Source organism: Saimiri boliviensis, chromosome 10 (genome assembly GCF_048565385.1).
Source record: "Saimiri boliviensis isolate mSaiBol1 chromosome 10, mSaiBol1.pri, whole genome shotgun sequence".
Taxonomy (NCBI): domain Eukaryota; kingdom Metazoa; phylum Chordata; class Mammalia; order Primates; family Cebidae; genus Saimiri; species Saimiri boliviensis.
The window spans coordinates 27,490,814-27,498,342 of NC_133458.1; positions in this window are offsets into that span (position 1 = coordinate 27,490,814).

Sequence of the window (7,529 nt, forward strand, 5' to 3'; positions counted from 1 at the left end):
ATTGCGTGTATATACATGTATACATATATACATACACATGGATACATGTAAATACTGAAATTCACTTGTGTTTTAAATAAATATATATTCAAACTTAAAACTTCTTATTTTTTTGAGACAGGGTCTGACTCTGTCACCCAGGCTGGAGCGCAGTGGCATAATCTCGGCTTATTGCAACCTCCACCTCCTGGACTCAAACGATCCTCCCACCTCAGCCTCCCAAGTAGCTGGGACTACAGGCATGTGCCACCATGTTTAGCTAATTTTTGCCTTTTTTGTAGAGACAAGTTTTTGCCATGTTGCCCAGGCTGGTCTTGAATTCCTGGGCTCAAGCCATCTGCCTGCGTCAGTCTTCCAAAGTGCTGGGATTATAGACCTGAGCCACTGCACCCAGCCAAAATGAAACAGCTTTAGCCTGGTGTGGTGGTGCGTTCCTGTGGTCTCAGCTACTCTGGAGGCTGAGGCAGGAAGGTGGCTGTATCCCAGGAGGTCGAGGCTGAAGTGAGCTATCTTCTTGCCACTGTACTCCAGCCTGAGTACCTGTCCCAATTCAGAAAAAGAAACATCTCGACCTGGTGCGGTGGCTCATGCCTGTAATTCCAGCACTTTGGGAAGCTGAGGTGGGCAGATCACAAGGTCAGGTTGTGATCAGCCTGGCCAACATGGTGAAACCCTGTCTTTACTAAAAGTACAGAAATTAGCCAGGTGTGGTGGCACACACCTGTAATCCCAGCTATTCAGGAGGCTGAGAGGAGAGAATCTCTTGAACCTGGGAGGTGGAGGCTGTGGTGAGCCAAGATCAACGCCACAGCACTCCAGCCTGGGTGACAGAGTAAGACTCCATCTAAAAAAAAAAGAAAAAGGGCCAGGCGCAGTGGCTCAAGCCTGTAATCCCAGCACTTTGGGAGGCCGAGGCGGGTGGATCACGAGGTCGAGAGATCGAGACCATCCTGGTGAATATGGTGAAACCCTGTCTCTACTAAAAATACAAAAAAACAAAACAAAACAAAACAAAAAACTAGCTGGGCTTGGTGGCGCGTGCCTGTAATCCCAGCTACTTAGGAGGCTGAGGCAGGAGAATTGCCTGAGCCCAGGAGGCAGAGGTTGCGGTGAGCCGAGATCGGGCCATTGCACTCCAGCCTGGGTAACAAGAGCGAAACTCTGTCTCAAAAAAAAAAAAAAAAAAAAAAAAGAACAAAAGAAAGAAAGTAGCAAAGTGCAGAGGCCCCAGGGCAGGGGCATGCGTGGTGTATCTGAGGAACAGCAAGGCCAGTGCCAGCTGGTATGAGCATGGTGTTTACAACTATTGATTACAGATTTCTTTGTTCCTTCTCCACTCCCACTGCTTCACTTGGCTAGTCTTAAAATATATACACATGTGAAAAAATTAAAAAACACAGTGTGGGTAGAGAGGAGTGAGTGACGGAAATGGGTACGGCAGCTCCTGTAGGGCCTTGAGAGCCTGTGATGGCTTTGGCTTTTACATGATGTGAAATGGGAAGCGCTTGGAGGATTTTGAACAGTGGGGAGATGAGATCTCCTTTATAGTCAGGCTGGCTGGCTTCTGAGTTGAATACAGGGATTGAAGAAGTGAGGCCAGCTGGGAAGTGATTATAGCAATCCGTGTAAGAGATGAGGGGTTGGTAGAGAAGGCGAGGAAAAGATTCTGGATATATTTTGATGGTAGGGCCAACAGGATTTCCTGATAACTGGATGAAGGGGTTAGAGATAGAGAAAGATCGGGGACTATAATTCAAGGTCTTTGGCCTAAGCAGCTGGAAGAATGTATTAGGTTGAACCAAATGCAATTGCCAATATTTGATAGTTCTTAACCTTAAAAGGCAATTTCATGTATTTCAACTTAATAGTTGTCATTGACTGAGATGGGGAAAAATATGTGAGGAAGAGGTGAGGAGGTGGTGTCAGAAATTTATTTTTGGACATGAGATGTCGAACAGGCAGCTATGTATATGCATCTGAGTTCAGGAGTGTCTTAGTCTTTTTTCTGTTGCTATAATAGAATAACACAGAGCCCTCACAACCTAAGCACCTCTTAAAAAGAGAGAGAGAGAGGCCAGGCGTGGTGGCTCACGCCTGTAACCCCAGAAATTTGGGAGGCCAAGACAGGTGGATCGCCTGAGGTCAGGAGTTCAAGACCAGCCAGGCCAACATAGCAAAACCCAGTCTCTACTAAAAATACAAAAGTTAGCCGGGTGTGATGGTGGGCTCCTGTAACCCCAGGTACTCGGGAGGCTGAGATAGGAGAATGGCTTGAACCCGGAAGGCAGAGGTTGCAGTGAGCCGAAGTTGCACCATTGCACTCCAGACTGGGGAACAAGAGCAAAACTCCATCTCAAAAAAAAAAAAAAAAAAAAAAAGGCAAGCGGGGTGGCTCACACCTGTAATCCTAGCACTTTGGGAGGCCGAGGTGGGCGGATCACCTGGGGTCAAGAGTTTGAGACCAGCCTGGTCAACATGGTGAAACCCCCACTATCTCTACTAAAAATGCAAAAAATACTAGCTGGGTGTGGTGGCAGCTACTCGGGAAGGCTGAGGCAGAAGAATTACTTAAACCTGGAAGTCGGAGGTTGCAGTGAGCCAAGATGGTGCCATTGCATTCTAGCTTGGGCAGCAAGAGTGAAACCCTCTTTCAAAAAATAAAATAAAATAATAAAATAGAAAAGAGGTGAGACCGTTAAGAGTCCGGATCTCAGGCCGGGCGCGGTGGCTCAAGCCTGTAATCCCAGCACTTTGGGAGGCCGAGGCGGGTGGATCACGAGGTCGAGAGATCGAGACCATCCCGGTCAACATGGTGAAACCCCGTCTCTACTAAAAATACAAAAAATCAGCTGGGCATGGTGGTGCGTGCCTGTAATCCCAGCTACTCAGGAGGCTGAGGCAGGAGAATTGCCTGAACCCAGGAGGCGGAGGTTGCGGTGAGCCGAGATAGTGCCATTGCACTCCAGCCTGGGTAACAAGAGCGAAATTCCGTCTCAAAAAAAAAAAAAAAAAAAAAAAAGAGTCCGGATCTCACTCTGTCGTCCAGGCTACAGTGCAGTGGCTCACTTGAGCATAGCTTGCTGCAGCCTCTAGCTCTTAGGCTCAAGTGGTCCTCCCACCTAAGCCTCCCAAATAGCTGAGACTACCAGCATGCACCACTCTGCCTGGCTAATTTTTTTTTTTTTTTTTTTTTTTTTTTTTTGAGACAGAGTTTCGCTCTTGTTACCCAGGCTGGAGTGCAATGGCACGATCTCGGCTCACCGCAACCTCCGCCTCCTGGGTTCAGGCAATTCTCCTGCCTCAGCCTCCTGAGTAGCTGGGATTACAGGCACGCACCACCATGCCCAGCTAATTTTTTGTATTTTAAGTAGAGACGGGGTTTCACCATGTTGACCAGGATGGTCTCGATCTCCTGACCTCGTGATCCACCCGCCTCAGCCTCCCAAAGTGCTGGGATTACAGGCTTGAGCCACCGCGCCCGGCTCTTTTTTTTTTTTTTTTTTTTTTTTGAGACAGAGTTTGCTTTTTCCCCCAGGCTGGAGTGCAGTGGTACCCTGATCTCGGCTCACTGCAACCTCCACCTTCCAGTTTCAAGTGATTCTCCTGCTTCAGCCTCAGAGTAGCTGGGATTACAGGTATGCCTGCCATCATGCCTGGCTAACTTTTTTTTTTTTTTTTTTTAGTAGAGATGGGGTTTCACCATGTTGGTCAGGCTGGTCTCGAACTCCTGACCTTATGATCTGCCCTCCTCAGCCTCCCAAAGTGCTGGGATTACAGACGTAAGATAGCACCACTTCACTCTAGTCTGGGTGACAGAGCAAGACTCCATCACAAAAAAAAAAAAAAAAAAGCCGGGCGCGGTGGCTCACGCCTATAATCCCAGCACTTTGGGAGGCTGAGGCGGGTGGATCACGAGGTCAAGAGATCGAGACCAGCCTGGTCAACATGGTAAAACCCCGTCTCTACTAAAAATACAAAAATTAGCTGGGCATGGTGGTGAGTGCCTGTAATCCCAGTTGCTCGGGAGGCTGAGGCAGGAGAATTGCTTGAACCCAGGAGGCGGAGGTTGCGGTGAGCCGAGATCGCGCCATTGCACTCCAGCCTGGGTAACAAGAGCGAAACTCCGTCTCAAAAAAAAAAAAAAAAAAAAAAATCAACTGTGAAGTCACTTAGGTATTACTTATAGTTAAAGAAGAGTAGATAGAGACCTGAGAACTGAGTCTGGGGCTTCCAGCAATTCCATATCAGGGAGACGAGGAAGCAGTGAAGGAAAGGCAGGAGGCCGCAAATGACAACACGTGGGCTCCCAACAGAGGAGCTGGCCCAGGTGAGAGCTGTTTCGATGTGGGTGTGAATAATTTTCAGCCTTGCTTCCTCCTTGAAGCTTGGCATTGGGGAGTGTGTGTGTGTGTATGTGTACAGGGGACCAGATAATACTTTATAGATGACTAGCAGGTCAGAGGTTGTATCATCTCCTCTTTGATCTTATTTGATCCAGGCAAAGGAAGTACAGGTGCTATCATCCTGTTTCACAGATAAGTAAACTGAGGTGTAAAGGTTCAGTTACTTGCCCAAGTTATATCAATAACAGGGAAACCCTAGGCCGGAAGGTGTCTTCTAAGTTCCGTGGGCTAGCTGAATCATGCTGCAGGCTCCCAAACTCTGATTACTTCTCCGGGGACAAACTGTGACAAAGTTACATGTAGATAACTTGAAATGGATTTTAAGCTTTTATTTCCACAGCAGCCAAGAAACTACTGACATGATTACCTTCTAGAAGGGCCTGGACCTGTGACCCAAACACTAAGAGTGCCAGCTCAAAATGAACACTTTCCCAGTGAGAAGCAATGAAATGGAATTGAGGGGCTTTCTTGTGGGGGTTTTCACACTTGGTGGGGACAGGGATCAATTTACTTTGGTTCCAGAGCTGTTGGGGTTAACAGGTAACTTCAGAGACTGAGCAGCTTCTGGGCTGCGCTCTGCTACTCATTCTACCAAATAACCGGTTTCAGCTTACTCCATCTGAGTCCTGCTCAGAGCATTAGATTCTCTCCGAACTTGTTTTCTTGCCTCGGAGAAACTGTTCCTGAGATCGGAGGCTTCAGTGGGTCAAGCATGGCCCTGCCCTGGGCAGAGATAAACAGGCCCCGAATACACTTCCCAGATTGCAACACTGGTGAGTCAGGCAGGATAGGACAGCTGCCCCTCACAGGCACCCGCTGGCCATACCTGATAAGGAAGAACGTCGCTCATTCCAGCGCAGGGCTGTTGTGCGTGTACCACATATAAACAGACACTCCCAAGCTGCAGTGTTGTCTTAGAGGCAACGACTGACGTTCTGAACGGCAGAAACCACTGGTGAGCTTAGCAAACTCACCTCTGCGAAAGGAGGGCTCCAGTTTTTTGTTTTTGTTCTTGTTTTTGTTTTGGAAAGTGATTTATTTACAGAGAGAGAAAAACAGGAGAAGGAGACGGAAACAGCTAACTCTCACACTGAGTGAGAGAATCCAGAAAGATGAAATCCAGGGGAGGAAAGCAGCTTTCCCACTGAATGGAAGGGAATAGAGAGAGATGGAGTTTAGGAGGGGAAGACAGGCTTTCACGAGAGAATGTGGAGAGGGCCCCAGTTTCATAAGCCAAAATAAGTAAAAACAGGGCTGTCACTGGCGTGGTGGCTCATGCTGTAATCCCAGCACTTTGGAGGCCAAGGCGGGCAGATTGCCTGAGCTCAGGAGTTCGAGACCAGCCTGGGCAACACGGTAAAACCCCATCTCTACTAAAATACAAAAATTAGCCAGGCGTGGCGGCATGCATCCGTAGTCCCAGCTACTTGGGAGGCTGAGACAGGAGAATTGCAAGAACCTGGGAGGCGGAGGTTGCGGTGAGCCGAGATAGCGCAGCTGCACTCCAGCCTGGGCAACAGAGCAAGACTACAGCTCAAAAAAAAAAAAAAAAAAAAAAAGGAAAGAAAGACAGTAAAAAACCCAGGGCTGTCGTTTGGTTCTGCTTTGGGGCTGCTCTTTGAACCTACCTGGTCAAGGGTGGGCTCAGCTCAGGAAAGAAAAAGGAAGGATTAAAGTGGAGGGACTAGGAGGAGGTCAGAAGAGGAGCGGTGGATTTATCAAGGAACAAATGGCAAAATGCCCATTGAGAAAAGGTGTCTCATAAAAATGTGAACATACCTTCGCTGCTAAGAGAGGAAATCGATGCCATGCCATCTTCAAAAACAGGAGAAAAGGCCAGCTCAGTGGCTTATGCCATTCATCCCAACATTTTGAGAGGCGGAAGTGGGAGAATTGCTTGCTTAAACCCAGGAGTTTAACAGCAGTCTGGGCAACACAATGAAACCCTGTCTCTACAAAAAATTAAAAATAGGCTGGGTGCAGTGGCTTATGCCTGTAATCCCAGCACTTTGGGAGGCCGAGGTGGGTAGATAATAAGGTCAAGAGATCGAGACCATCCTGGCCAACATGGTGAAACCCGGTCTCTACTAAAAACACAAAAATTAGCTGGGCGTGTTGGTGTGCGCCTGTAGTCCCAGCTGCTCGGGAGGCAGAGGCAGGAGAATCACTTGAACTCAGGAAGCAGAGGTTGCAGTGAGCCAAGATGGTGCCACTGCACTCCAGCCTGGAGACGGAGCAAGACCAATCTCCAAATAAATAAATAAATAAATAGAGCCAGATGTGGTGGCGTAGCACGTGTAGTACTAGCTACTTAGGAAGCTGAGGCAGGAGGATCACTTGAGTCTGGGAGATCAAGGCTGCAGTGAGCTATGACTGCACTACTGCATTCCAGCCTGGGTGACAAAGGGAGACCTTGTCTCAAAAGAAAAAAAAACAAAAGAGAAGCCGGGTGCTGTGGTTCATGCCTGTAATTCCAGCACTTTGGGAGGCTGAGGAAGGCAGATCACCTGATGTCAGGAGTTTGAGAGCAGCCTGGCCAACATGGTGAAACCTTGTCTCCACTAAAAACACAAAAATTAGCCAAGTATAGTGGTGGGGCACGTGAAATTCCAGCTACTCGGGAGGCTGAGGCTGGAGAATCTCTTGAACCCAGGAGTCGGAGGTGGCAGTGAGTGGAGATCATGCCATTGCACTCCAGCCTGAGTGATAAGAGCAAAACTCTGTCTCAAAAATAAAAAAGGGAAGCCGGGCGCGGTAGCTCAAGCCTGTAATCCCAGCACTTTGGGAGGCCGAGGCGGGTGGATCACGAGGTCAAGAGATCGAGACCATCCAGGTCAACATGGTGAAACCCCGTCTCTACTAAAATACAAAAAATTAGCTGGGCATGGTGGCGCGTGCCTGTAATCCCAGCTACTCAGGAGGCTGAGGCAGGAGAATTGCCTGAACCCAGGAGGCAGAGGTTGCGGTGAGCCGAGATCGCGCCATTGCACTCCAGCCTGGGTAACAAGAGCGAAACTCTGTCTCAAAAAAAAAATAAAAATAAAAATAAAATAAAAAAATATAAAAAAATAATAAAAAAGGAAAAAAAGAGAAAATAAATCCCCCCAAAAAATGAACAAATAGATC